This window comes from Camellia sinensis, chromosome 5 (genome assembly GCF_055761805.1).
Source record: "Camellia sinensis isolate YWXY chromosome 5, ASM5576180v1, whole genome shotgun sequence".
NCBI lineage: Eukaryota > Viridiplantae > Streptophyta > Magnoliopsida > Ericales > Theaceae > Camellia > Camellia sinensis.
In genome coordinates, this window is record NC_138965.1 from 142,675,133 (window position 1) to 142,689,567 (window position 14,435).

General features: G+C 41.8%; 1 long non-coding RNA gene across 1 annotated transcript; it reads right to left on the bottom strand.

Annotated features, from left to right (window-relative positions):
• Positions 1-12,324: 12,324 nt before the first annotated feature.
• Positions 12,325-13,619, bottom strand: LOC114279769 (uncharacterized). The gene is made up of 2 exons (XR_003635389.2): positions 12,976-13,619; positions 12,325-12,674 (listed from the first exon to the last, which is right to left on the bottom strand). It is a non-coding gene; the product is annotated as an uncharacterized LOC114279769 (long non-coding RNA).
• Positions 13,620-14,435: the final 816 nt, after the last annotated feature.

Consider the following 14,435-nt stretch of genomic DNA (forward strand, 5'->3'; position numbering starts at 1 on the left):
AACTACCACAACACGTGGCACCTCGGCTGACACCTCGGCGTCACCATGCCACGTGTTGGTATTCAGAAAATATATCCCCACAACTGCCCCCTAGGTTCTATTACCTCGGCATTCTGAGGTGATGGAACCTATATCGATATCTCTTTCTATACATTGGCTTACAAACTCTTCAGCCGAGATCATTTATTTCAAGCCGACATGTTTCGATTTTCAAGAACAAGAACTCAAATAAAATTTCCCACGCACATGAGTTGTCATGCATCACTTCTCAACCGTTTCTTTTACGCGTCTTTACCTTATTGGGCCGTCTTTGTGACGCGCCTATAAACCACGTTTTTTTTGCGCACGCCGCCTGACGTATGCACTGCTCCAGGCGCATTGATTACCTTTCGCCGTCGTTTTTGGTTTTTTTGACAAAACTCTTCCTTCTTCTTTCATTTCTTCGCTATTGCATTTGCTGTTTCTCTCTCTAAAACTCGTTCTTTTGAATCCGCCATTGCTGAAGCTCCAAGCTCTGTATTTGTCTTCCTGGTGGAACTTTCGTCGTTCTGTCACATCTGTAACTACCGATTGTCTTCGGCAGTCCTCACATCGGCTTCATTTTTTCTGGTAAGCAGCTGTTCCTTCTGTTTTCAATTCTTGACTATTTCTGGAATCTCCTGTTATTACTGCCTTGCTCAAATATCTATTTTGTGAATCATACATCTGAATGTATTTACTCCTTGATTTGGCTCTTGCCTATATCTTGAATACACGCATCGTTGCACCACTTCACTGTATTTTTGCCACTGATCTTGGTCGTTTATTTCTCGTATTCTTTATGTTCTTGATAGCCCATCCCTGTTCTTGTTTCTGAAACTTCGCCTTTGTTTTCTGTTTTTTATGTCTTTGCCAGATCTCTACCTTCAATTTTTGCTTTCAATCTTTGCCTTCATAGATTTAGGTTTGGGATTTGTCTATAGAACCTATCAATTCTTAGGAAAAAACTGAAACAATCCTTACCAGCATATACCTAGGGTTTCGTCGAGGTCCCGACAACCCCTTAAGAGCATCTTCTTTCTGAAACCTAGCCCTCTGATTTTAGGCCGACGTTATGGGTATGTGGAGACATAGGGTAGACACCCCGACCAAACTTGAGTACTTTAGGCAAGAGTTCTCTATTCCTGCCGATGTCCATCTGAGGCTGGCTGAAGATAACGACTCCATCATGCCCACAGATGATTCAATGCCCCTTCCCATAGTAGCTTTTATTGAGTGCGGACTCCAGCTCCCACTTAACATTCTCTTTCGCGAAATTCTTCACTTTTACAAGTTGAACCCTATGCAACTTGCCATAAACTCTTATCGAGTGATCAATGGCATCATAGTTTTAGCTAGGTAGGAGAACGCTAGGATCACCCTTGCCGACATCCAGTACTGTTATACCATGTGCCCCCTTAACCTGAAGGAAAAAGGCTACGTCTATTACCTCAAACCGAGGTCCACTGAATTCAAAACCGTAGCCGACCTTCCAGACTCCAACAAGGGCGCTGGAGATAATTATGTTATTGCTTCGGGAAATTGGGAGTTTGGCGCAGACGAGGACACTCATCTCTACCCTCTTCCCCGATCAGTTAAAGAGGGCAAGGGTAAGAGCCCAGCGTCAATACTTAGTTGTTTATGTTCAAGTCTTCACTATTTTATCTGTTTCTAATGTCAGTTTCTTTTTGCAGACATTCGTAAGCCACCAAAAGACTTTCGCCAATCCTACGTTCCCAGCAAAGACTTAAAGAGGCTCCTAGATCTGTCAATCCAAAAGTGCAAGGCTCCACTGGTACTGAATTTTATTCCGACGTACAAGTCTACACTGCCCGACGTCCCGAAAAGAAAGAAGAAGAGCTTATCTCCTCCCTCTACTACTACTCTACAAACCGCATCAACATCTCGGGCTGATCAAGGGTCAACCTCTGATCTAGCCGATCAACCATCAACTTCAGCCCCATACTTAATCCCAATACCAGAAAGAAAACGTCGGCGACGACTTGTCAAAACTGCTGAGATGGGTCGCCCGAAGCCTATTGCCCAAGATCTCCTAGCCGACCTTCCTACGGACGTTGACGCTCAACCAACACAAACTATGCCCCAACCAAAGCCGAAGAGAACCAAGAAAGCCCAGCCAAAGGCTAAAGTAACTCAGGTTGAATCTGAGGACACTTTACCTATATCCAAACTGGCTGAGAGTGGGAAGACCGCTTCCGTTCCCACAAAAAGATCTGCTGAAACACATCCATCAGAGTCTACTCAATCAAAGAAGCCGAGGTCATCGTCTGCGACGACCTCGGGTTCCAAAATACCAAGAGTCCCCTGGGTGCCTGAAATCACCCTGGAAGATAAGCCTGTTCTAGCCTGTGACAGTGCCGATGACATCAATGTCGGCGTGGCACTCAATACTGCTGTTCTCCTTCCTGGCGATCTTGAGCGGAATGCCAAGATGAGCGAGTACGAGAACTACGCCCTCATGCTCCAACGTTCTGTACAAGTAAGTTCCCCCATTTGGCAACTTGTCTTTCTGCGTCTTTTTCTATACTTGTAAAGTTTGTGTAATAACTTTTTCCTTGGGTTCTTTCAGGCCATTCAACATGCCCATTCTCTCTCCATGCAAGCTTTTGAAACAAGGGAGAAGTTGGCCGATATGAGGCGGGAGGTTTCTGCCCTAAAAAAGGAAAACAAAACTTTTCTGACAAAGATGAAGAAGCTTGAAGACCAGGCTGAGGCTGCCACCAAAGCCCAAACCCTAGCCGAAGAAAAGGCCGAATCTGCCGAGGCTATTAAGAAGGTCACCGAGACCGAGAAGAGAGAGGCCGAGGACAAAAAGGCCCAGGACAAAAAGGCCCAAGCCGAAAAGGAACTTCAAGAGGCCTTGGCCACTAAAGATGCTGAAATCAAAGAGGCCGACGAAAAAGCCTATGCCCAAGGAATGGCCAATGTTACAGAGGAATACAAATTACAAGTTAGGTAGGCGTGCAACAGGGGCTTCTCCCTTGGTTGGATGGCCCTTACAAAGAAACTTAATCTTCTTGACAATTCACCACTGCGCCAAGCCGACGCTATTCCTCTTCCATTTCCTCCACCTCCACCTCCACTGCCAAGCCATGCTGAAGATGAATCTGAGTCTGAATCTGAGGATGAGGATAAGGATGATGATGAGGCTTTGGTAAGGAAGCCCAAAGATGCTAGTGAGACCAAGTCCCCTTCTCAGGATGATCAAGTCTTAGACTTGACTCATGAGGAGGATGAGGAGGTTATCAAGGAGACCACTCCTGAGCAAGCATCATCTGATGTTCCTCCAGTCGATAGAAGTCTTGATCAAACACTTGCCGAAATTGACGCTGAGTTGGCGGCGGAAAAGATTGCCGAGGTGGTTCCACCAGAATCCTCCAAGGTTCCAGCCCATCCAGCTGTTGATGCTGAAGGAGCCTAACTCCAAAGACATTGAACTTTTTCACTTTTCTGTTTTCTGGACAATGTAAGCTTCCTTTTGTGGCCGACGTGCCTATCTTTGTCACTGCCGAGCAATTTGCTTTTGGTTAGGCCGTAGTGCCTTCTTTGTACACTACTGCAACTGTTTTTCTCTGAATGCTTTAGTCTTTATTTCCTCTTGATTGCTTCTGCGTGGTTCTATACTTAGAATATTTGGCATGCCTTTCATACTTTGCCTCCTTTGTGCAATCTTCTCGGGTTAAAGACCTCGGGTATAGTAACTACAAGCTTTACTTCGACAAGATACTAACCTGCAAACTTTTCATGAATTTCAACAAGTATATACTATTCAATGCTATCTTTGCAAATATTTCTCAAGTTATAACAAGTGCTAAACAATGATCTACTTATAAATTGCTACAAATTTCAACAAGTGTTTAAACAATATACTTAGCTGTTATTTCAACCTGTAAATTGCTGTAAATTTCAACGGCTGATCATATGTCGGCTTAACGTCATCTTGTAAATTACTACAAATTTCAACAAGTGTTAAGCATCTTCTTTAGGTTTAGCCAACCTGTAGATTGTTATAAGGGTTTAAGCAATAACCTCGGCTTCATTTCAACTTGTAAATTGCAGCTTAACTTCAACTTGTAAATTGCTACAAATTTCAACAAGTGAAGATAAGGAATAAGCTTAACTTCAACTTGTAAATTGCTACAAATTTCAACAAGTAAGATAAGGAATATGCTTAACTTCAACTTGTAAATTGCTACAAATTTCAACAAGTGAAGATAAGGAACTATCTCAGCTTATCTTCAACTTGTAAATTGCTACAAATTTCAACAAGTGAAGATAAGGAATCATCTCGGCTTAACTTCAACTTGTAAATTGCTATAAATTTCAACAAGTGAAGATAAGGAACCATTTCAGCTTAACTTCAACTTGTAAATTGCTACAAATTTCAACAAGTGAAGATAAGGAACTATCTCAGCTTAACTTCAACTTGTAAATTGCTACAAATTTCAACAAGTGAAGATAAGGAATCATCTCGGCTTAACTTCAACTTGTAAATTGCTACAAATTTCAACAAGTGAAGATAAGGAATCATGTCAGCTTAACTTCAACTTGTAAATTGCTACAAATTTCAACAAGTGAAGATAAGGAACCATCTCGGCTTAACTTCAACTTGTAAATTGCTACAAATTTCAACAAGTGAATTAAGTGTCTCTGTCTTCTCTCTGCCCCCAATGTGAACCTAAGTTCTACTTGGGTTCTCATTATTCATGTCTCCAAAAACACCAATATGTAACTTTATCAATCATATGTGTTTAAAGAAAAGGGAAAAGATTTTATTGATGACATCGGCCAAAAATAATGCACATCTAATGATAGAAGAATTTCAAATTACAAGTGTTCCAAGGTCTTGGCAGTGCTTTGCCCTCGTTATCTTCAAGCCGATAAGCTCTATTGCCTAATACCGAAGTAATTCTGTAGGGTCCTTCCCAGTTTGAGCCAAGCTTTCCCTCTTTGGGATCCTTCTTGTTGCCAACGACTTTTCTCAGGACTAGGTCGCCGACTTGAAAATCTCTTGGATTGACCTTCTTGTTGTATGCTCTAGCAAGCTGTTGCTAGTATATTGCGAGCTGAATTGCAGCTTTCTCTCTTCGTTCTTCCAAAAGATCCAGATCTCAGGCTAAGAGTATGTCATTGGTGCCATTCTCTACTCCTTGGGTTCTGATCCCTGGGATGCCGATCTCCAATGGGATGACTACTTCTGTGCCATAAGTCATGGCAAAGAGGGATTCCCCTGTTGATCTTCTCGGCGTAGTCCGATACGCCCAAAGCACGTTGGGCAATTCGTCTACCCACTTTCCTTTTGCTGCCTGCAGCCTCTTCTTTATTCCATCCAAAATTACTTTGTTGGATGCTTCTGCTTGCTCATTACTTTGGGGAAAACTTAGTGTTGAAAAGGAATTCTTGATCTTGAATTTCGCACAAAATTTCTTGATGAGTTTGCTGTCAAACTGCGTTCCGTTGTCGGCAACTATTGCTCTTGGAATCCCAAATCTGGTGATGATGTTTCTCCATATAAAGTTCTTGACGTCCACATCTCGGATTTTGGCAAGAGGTTTTGCCTCTATCCACTTCGTAAAGTAATCTGTGGCTACCAGCAAATATTTTCTCTACCCAGTTGCCTGGGGAAGTTGCCCAACAAGATCCATGCCCCATTGGGCAAACGGCCAAGGGCTGGATACTGGATTCAGGTCGGCAGCTAGCTGATGTATCAAAGGTGCAAACCTTTGACATTGTTCACACTTCTTCACGTAGGCTTTAGCATCCTTTTGCATGTAGGGCCACCAATACCCCTGGGTAATGGCCCTGTGGGCTAAAGATCTGCCCCCAGCATGGCTTCCACAAATACCTTCATGGATTTCATATAGGAAATCCTCAACCTGCAAAGGGTGTACGCACCTTAAAAAGGGTCCAGTGAAGGACCTTCTGTAGAGATGTCCATCTTCTGTCAGACTAAATCTTGCTGATTTCAATCTAACTTTGTGTGCCTCCTTACGATCTTCCGGAAGCTTTCCTTCTTTCAGGAATGCAACAATTGCATCCATCCAGCTTGACCCCATGTCCACACACATTGTTTCCTGCTCTGTGCTCTCTGGTTCTATGCTCGGGCCTGACATATAGTCGATCATAATTGTTCTTGTTTTTCCAGTCTGCATTGAACTTGCCAGGTTAGCCAACGCGTCGGCGTGGGTGTTGTCATCTCGGCTAACTTGGAGTAATCGGTAGTTCTGAAATAGGGCTGCCAATCTGATGACCTCTTTTGCATATGCCGACATCCTTTCGTCTCTGGCTGTAAATTCCCCTGTTGACTGATTAACAATAAGCTGTATATCACAAAAAACTATTACCTCATCTGCTTCTGCTGCTGTTGCCAGTTTTAGCCCTGCTATTAATGCTTTGTATTCCACTTCATTGCTTGAGGCCTTGAACCCCAAACGGATGGACTGTTCTATTATTTCGCCATCTGGTGATATCAGTAGTACTCCTGCTCCCGCTCCTTATCGGTTCGAACTTTCATCGACAAATAGTCTGAATAAGTCGCCGATGTAGATACTGTAGGGTCTGAGTTTTTCCTTCCTTTGCTCTTTTGCCTTAGGCTGGGCTTCTCCTTGTTTGCTTGAACATCGTTCATTTTGGCTCAACGGAGCCCAATGTTCGACGGATTCTGGCGTGAATTCGGCCACGAAGTCGGCCAAAACTTGGCCTTTAATTGCTGTTCTCGGCTTGAACTCCAGGTCATATTGGCCCAGGGCTACTGCCCATCTTGTTATCCTTCCTGTTAAGTCTCCTAGTTGCAACAAGGACTTCAGTGGATGCTCTGTTAGGACCACAATCTTATGCGCCTGAAAGTAATGGTTCAACTTCTTTGAAGCCATTACTAAGGCTAGCATTATTTTCTCCAGTGGTAGATACCTTGTTTCTGCGTTGGCCAAGGTTTTGCTTACATAGTAAACAGCCTTTTGCTCCCCTTTTTCTTCTCGGATTAGTACTGCACTGACTGTGTGTTCTGAAACTGCCAAGTACAAAAACAGTTCTTCCCCTAGTTTTGGATTGGAAAGAACCGGAGTTGTGGTCAAGTACTTCTTCAGGTCGGTCAAAGCGGCTTCGCATTCTTCTGTCCACAGAAAGTCTGTGGCTTTTTTCACCAGGTTGAAGAAGGGTCTGCACTTATCTGAGCTTCTGCTGATGAATTTGTTTAGGGCTGCGACCCTTCCAGTAAGCATCTGAACCTGTTTTGCCGACGTCGGGCTCTTCAGCTCTGGGATGGCCTTGATTTGGTCTGGGCTGGCCTCAATGCCCTTTCTTGTTTCCAAATACCCTAAGAACTTACCTGATCCAACTCCAAACACGCACTTTGATGCGTTGAGTCGGAACCGGTATGTTTTGAGTATATCAAAGACCTCTTTTAGGTCGGCAAGATGACCCTTAGATTCCTTGGTCTTCACGACCATGTCATCGATGTAGACTTCTACCGTTTTGCCAATCAGGTGCTTGAACATCTTTGTTACTAACCTTTGGTAAGTTGCTCCTGCGTTTTTCAACCCAAAAGGCATTACCTTGTAACAGTACAGGCCTTTAGGGGTGATGAACGCGGTCTTCTCCTCGTCTGGAGGGTACATGGCAATCTAGTGGTACCCCCTGTATGCATCCAGAAAACTCATCCTTTCATGCCCTGAAGTAGCATCTACTAGCTGGTCAATCTTAGGCAGAGGAAAGCTATCTTTGGGGCTGGCTTTGTTGAGGCTGGTAAAGTCTACACAGACCCTCCATTTGTCGTTCTTCTTCTTTACCACTACTGTGTTGGACAGCCATGTCGGGTAGTGAACTTCTCGGATGGCCCTGGCCTCCAGAAGTCTGTCTACTTCTTCTTCTACTGCTTCGACGTCCATCAACGTCGGTCTTCTGGCTCGTTGAATCACAGGTTTTGCTGACCTGTCGACATTCAGTCTGTGGCAAGTGACCTCGGGGTCAATGCTAGGCATTTCGTAAGATGTCCAGGCGAACACCTCAATGTTGGCTCTTAGAAAAGTTTCCAACTCGTTCTCCTCTTCTTCGGCTAAGCTTGAACCGAGAAGAAAAAAGTGTTCTTCATCCCCATCCTGGACGAGGATTTTCTTTAGCGCCTCTTCGTTCTTCTCGGTTGGTTCTTTGCCGACGTCTTCTAGGACTTCCATGTCCTCATCTTCAATTTCTGCCTTCTTTGGCTCTCGTACGCAGCAGGTAGACTTCATTGCTGCCATGGAGCAATTTTGTGCCTGCAGTTGATCTCCTCTGATTTCTTCAATCCCATGCTCTGTTGGGAACCGCAGTAGTTGATGCAACGTTGAGGGAACTGCCCCCATTGCATGCAACCATGGCCTTCCCAAGATGATGTTATATGGCGAGGGTGTGTCAATCACCATAAATTCTGTCTTAATCTTCTTAGTACCAGCTTGTACTTCCATGCTTGCTGCGCCCAGTGGCCACGTCGGCGTTCCATTGAAGCCGACCATCGGGTTGCTGGATTGTTCCAGGTCGTTAGGATGAAGGCCCAGCTCCTTGTAACATCTGACATACATGATGTCGCAAGAGCTGCCTTGATCAATCAGGATGCGCTTCACTTGGCACTCCCCAACCTGGAGGGATACTACCAAGGCATCGTTGTGCGGATGCTAGACCGTCTCTAGGTCAACTTCAGTGAAGGCTATCATCAGTCCTCGGCACTCTTCAGGCCAAGGTCTTTTATGTCCGACCTGGTTCACGTGCTGCAGGTGTTTTACTCTTTGGGTTTCTTCCCGAATGTCGCTTTCGTTTACCTTTGAGTGAATTACATTAACCACCCGTGGTCCTCCTACCTGTGGTTGCTGTGCTGGGGGAGGCGGAGCTGCTGGTGCTTGAGGCAATCTTGCCTGTTTTTCTCTTGTCCTGGCCTCATCAACAAGGTCTCTCAGATGGCTTTGCCTTACCAAGTCTTCTAAGTGTGCTTTTAGGGCTCTGCAACCCTGAGTTGGGTGCCCTTCTTCGTTGTGGTAAGCACAACGCCTACCAACGTTTCTTCCCGTGAATTCCCCTGGTGCTCTTGCTGGAGCTCTAAAATAGGGTTGATTTTGTATTTGATCCAAGACTTTGCGGATCGGGACTCGGAATATAGTTGTTACTGCTTGTTTACCCCTCAATTCCGTTTCTTGTTTGGTTGGTCCATTGTTGCCTCGGCTTCGCTTCGGCGAGCCGTTTCCTTTCTCCTGCATTGTTTCTTTATTTCCCGACGTATCCTCCTCGGCTCTGGCGTACTTCTCTATTCTTGCCATGAGTTCTTCCATGCTTTCTGGCAATGTTTTTGCCAAAGACTTCCGTAGTGGGCAGTCATCTTTCAGGCCGTTCTTGAAAGACACGACCGCCACTTCTTGGTTGCATTCGGGTATTCGATTGAACACCTCGTAGTACCTCTTCGCGTAGGCCCTAAGGCCTTCTTCCTTGGTGATTCTTAAAGCCATCAGGGCGTCGACCCTCAAGGGCTGTAGTTTGTTCGTCACAAACCTGGCCACAAACATCTCGGCCAAGCCTTCCCATGTCTTTACGCTTCCCTTCGGTAGTTTATGGAACCAATCGGATGCAATTTCTCCAAAGGACGAGGGGAATACTTTGCAGAGCAACGGTTCGTTCCCACTATATAATGCCATCAAATTCAGGTATAGCCTGACGTGGAAGTTGGGATCTGTCTTACCATCATATATTTAGAACTTCGGCATACTGAATCGCTTTGGTGCTTGAAATTTGTCCAGTTCCACCGAGAATGGTGTCCTCGGCTTAACCAGGGAAGTTACCTCGGCTTCAGCATTCTGTTGCCTCCTCTTGAGGTAATCTCTCAAGTCTTCTTTACTCCTTCCTGGAGCTCGGCTATCTTTGGATTTCAATCTCTTCGGCACACTACTTTCGGCCTCATGGTGGGCTCGTTTTGATCTCTCTCCATGTGTTGTGTCAAAGCAAAGCGCCTGCCCTTGAACATGCCGATGTTCTTTGGGCTTTGGATCCTTCGTGTGATACGTTCTTTGGGACTCCTCTCGTCTCGGCTCCTCTCGTCCGCCTTCCCCGGAAGGTCGGTGAGAGTGCCTTCCGCTCCTGGTGTGCTGAGGGACTTCGGGGATTGTTCTTCTTCCTCCTTTTTGGGTGTTAGTTGCTGGCATTGGCGTATCCTGCAGCGGGTATGATGGTTGCATGACATTGTTTTGCATCATGAAGTTGACCACTGACTGTAGGTCTGCCAACTTGTTTGCCAAGTCTTTTACTTCATCATCCCTCCGTAGGCACCTATCCCTCCATACCTGAAGGTTATCTTCGTTATAATACTTGCTTTGGTCTGTCCTCTTTGAAGCGTCGCCCTCCTGGCCAACGTCTCTCTCTCCGTGGCCCTGGTCATGATTTTCTGTATTGTGGTTCTCTCCTTCAACGTCAAGGTCAATTGGTCTGCCACTTCCAGTAGGAGTGTCACCCCCAATGTTTTCCCTCTGTCCGTTACTGGCCATCTATTCTTCTAAGTTTCCCACAGACGGCGCCAAATTGTGTGGGTAATTTTCTGACCACACTGCCCGCTTAGTAATTCAGCTGTAGAACACTGGCAGAATAGATGGCTTTAGCTAACCTGTAACAGAAAGAAAAGGCTCCGGCGGTGGTTCTTCCACCCGGGGGCACTCCGACGATCAAGTCAGTATATCTCTCAAAGATAATCAAGTGCTAAACTTATTGCTCAAAACATAAATTGCGTACCGTAGACCCATGGGGGTGCCTCTGTTTTATAGTTTACTCAATCTAAGTCCCACTAGAAGCCTGACTTCTATGGACTCCAATTCAATACTGACTTTGAACTCTTCAAGAGATAAAGATAAACTCCCTAAGAGTTTTATCTTTATCTTGGCTAAGTCTTCTCTTTACTCTAGGACTCTTGTCCCTTATCCGCTTATCTCAGATTCCGATATCTTCGGAGATCACCTCGGCCTTGCCAAAATAACCTCGGCATAACTACCATGACACGTGGCACCTCGGCTGACACCTTGGCGTCACCATGCCACGTGTTGGTACTCAGAAAATATATCCCCACACCTAGTTACAATATTTGTAGTATTTAATTATGATTTATTGGAATGTTAATTATGATTAGAGGTGAACAAATTTCAGGTCAGGCCAAGTTCAAGCCGAGCTTACATTATATAGTAAAAAAATATGTGTCATCTCAAGTTTGGCCTGACATCAAACCTAATCTAGTCATTCTAAATCCAAACCTAAAAAAATATAAATCCCAAACTGCCCACTTAACCTAATAAATATGAACTATTATTTTTTATTTTTTTATTTTCATCTTTAATTAATTTTAAATTATTCAAATTATTTTATTTATTAATTAAATTTGAAACGTTAACAAATTAAATGGTAAAATAAATTTAATTTTTGACAAACATTTTAATTTAAGCCTTAGAAAGAAATATATATTCAGGGATGGCAACGGTTAAGGTATAGATCGAAGTCCCTTGCCCCACTACCACCCTCATTTCCACAGCTTACCCCTACCTCCAACTTGACCCTCATGAAACTCTCTCCCACCCTATACAAACCCAAATCCACAAACGTAATCCTGACTTCCAATCCTATCTGATCTACAACACGATCAAAAATTTAACAATAACATTAAAACTCAATAATTAAAATTAGAAAAATGTATTTGTAATTAAAAAAATATATATTATATATGGTACATATATTAAACTATATTATATATATATAACATAATATAAACACAATAATATATTGTATATATTTTATAAAAATTCAACAATATATTATACACATATTACATAGAGAAAATTGATGATAAATCCAATTTAGAAGGTATCTAAGACATTAGGTCCAGTGTAATTTTTTTATTAGTGAGAAATCCACCATTTGTAAAATAGTTTGGTGAAAGGTCTTTTTACTTGTTTTGAAAGACATTTTGTTTTTAATTTTACCACTTAATTTATCTATTGACTTTTGCTGACTATCTGTTTAAAAATTTTCCCTGTCTGTTTAAAATTTTTATATTCTCAAATAACTCAAATTATTTTTCTATCTATTCAAAATTTTCTCTGTTCAAACAATTTATTTGTTCAATTTGTTCTATCTTTCTATTTATCAGTTCAAATTCTCATACATACACACATATAAGAAGAGGTGGAAAACACAGTTTGTCAAATTTTAACAAAAACAAAATTTGAATTTAATTTTTTATCTGTTCAATACAACAATGGTGAATCTAATTTTATATATCTATATATAATCTGTCTGTTAAAAACACTATTTATTGAAATATTTGTGTCATTTTAAACAAATCTGAGCCATTTTGAACAAATCTGAATGGTATTATCTGTCATACATACACAGATATACATAGAGAGAGGGGAGTGAGAGAGGTCCAATCTTAACAAATCAGCAAATGGAACAATGATAAAAACAACAAATAAAACTAGTCTAAAAATATCATCTGTAAGACTCTTCCCACCAGCAAGTTCAAGCAACAACCTTGAACTGATCCTCTCGTCATGCTACAGGAGCTTAGAACCCAACCAATAATGTTGCAGTGTTGATATAAATTCATCTACCAATAAGTTAGCTTCTTTTCCCAATCTGCCCTAAAAGAAACAAAACAATGAACTAAATATTAAATGTTGAATCTACTGAACAATTCAATACAAAACCTAGCTGAATCGACTAAACGATTCAAAATACAAAGAAATATGTGTTTGACAAGTATATGTATATATCTAAAATAAGAAATCGATGCATAAATTCAATTTCAAGAAACAAAAGAACGATTCAATCTCATCAATTGCAAGTCGTGATAATTAGATACGATTAGAATCGAGAAAACAAAAGAAATTATGGCAAAAGTAGAGAGAGTGAAATCAGAGACTAGAGAATGAATGAGATTACCTCAACTGTCGGTCGCCATGAACGACTGATGGCTCTGGCAGCGGTACCGAAAGCAAATTGGCGCTATTCAATTGTCAATGAGAGAGAGGCAGCGGCGAAGAAGAAGAAGGATGAGGATGAGGAAGAGGGAGGACGACAGAGATTGACGTAGGAGGTGGAGAGAAATCGATATGAGATGTGAGTGAGTGAGGAGAAAGTGAAAAAGAAGAGATAGAGAAAGACGAGAGGAACAACGGTAATGATTCGGCGGTAACAGAGGTGAGGAGAGAGAGAGAGAGAGAGAGAAGCTACAGATCTAGATCTCGCGGCGGAGCAGCAACGGATAAGCAGCAGCGACAAAGGAGGACCTGCGACAGTGGCGGAGGAGAGAGAGAAGAAAGTCCTGTTTTTGTCACTCAGTGTTAAGAATTTGGACGGAGAGGGGAAATTCTATTTTCGTACACCGCATTGTCTCTGTCTACACACTTAATGAATTTTATTTTTATTACAAATTTATCTTTAAATAAAATGATCAAAATAAACATTCATCCACACAGTTAAACATCCAAAATAGAAATCTCTGTGCACATCTTTTTCTTATAAAAGTTCTTTGTGCACATCCACTGTCCATTGCATACGTTATTGACACTCATTCTCACACACTTCACTCTTTTTCACACTCTCTATTGCTACCTTCTTCCTTCACTCTTTCTCACATTTTATTACCGACCTTCTTTCTCCATTATTTCTCACACACTAGACTCCATTGCTAACATTCTTCTATTGTTCACTCATTAGGTTACCATTGTTTGTCAAATAAAACTTGATGGAAGATTTGCCAAACAATTCAGAAAAACAAGGAGGATATGCAAAACAACTAATGCAGCGACAAGAATGTAACTTTTTTTGCTAAGAAATTATTTTATATAATTTCTGTTCGCGATCATCACTTGGCAAATCAGTGCCGAATACATAGATAATATATGAAAAACAACAATCGAACAAAATTAATTTCTTTAGAACTCAACTTCCAAAATATAATTCGAAACTCAGCTCCCGAAATATATTAAACCATGGTTTATATTATTAAAATTGTTTGATGGATATATTTTGATTTATAATATAAATTGTTTAGTGAATTTTTTTGTGGAATGATGTATAATAGCTAGTGGATTAATTAAAAGGCTATTGGGATATGAGCAGGGATATGTGTGAAATAATAATTGAAATTGAAATATAAAATATGGAAGTTTAGTGACAAATTTGTTTCGTCATTTGTACATGTTATTATGACAAAGTGATTATTCGTCATTAACAAACATTTTTTGTGACAAAATTTATTGTAACTTATATATGAAAGTTTTCATTGATTTTGTTGTTTGGTGACAAAATATATTTCGTCATGTATATATATATATATATATATATATATTTGCGACGAAATATATTTCGTCACCCATGTATGACTTTTGGAGACGAAA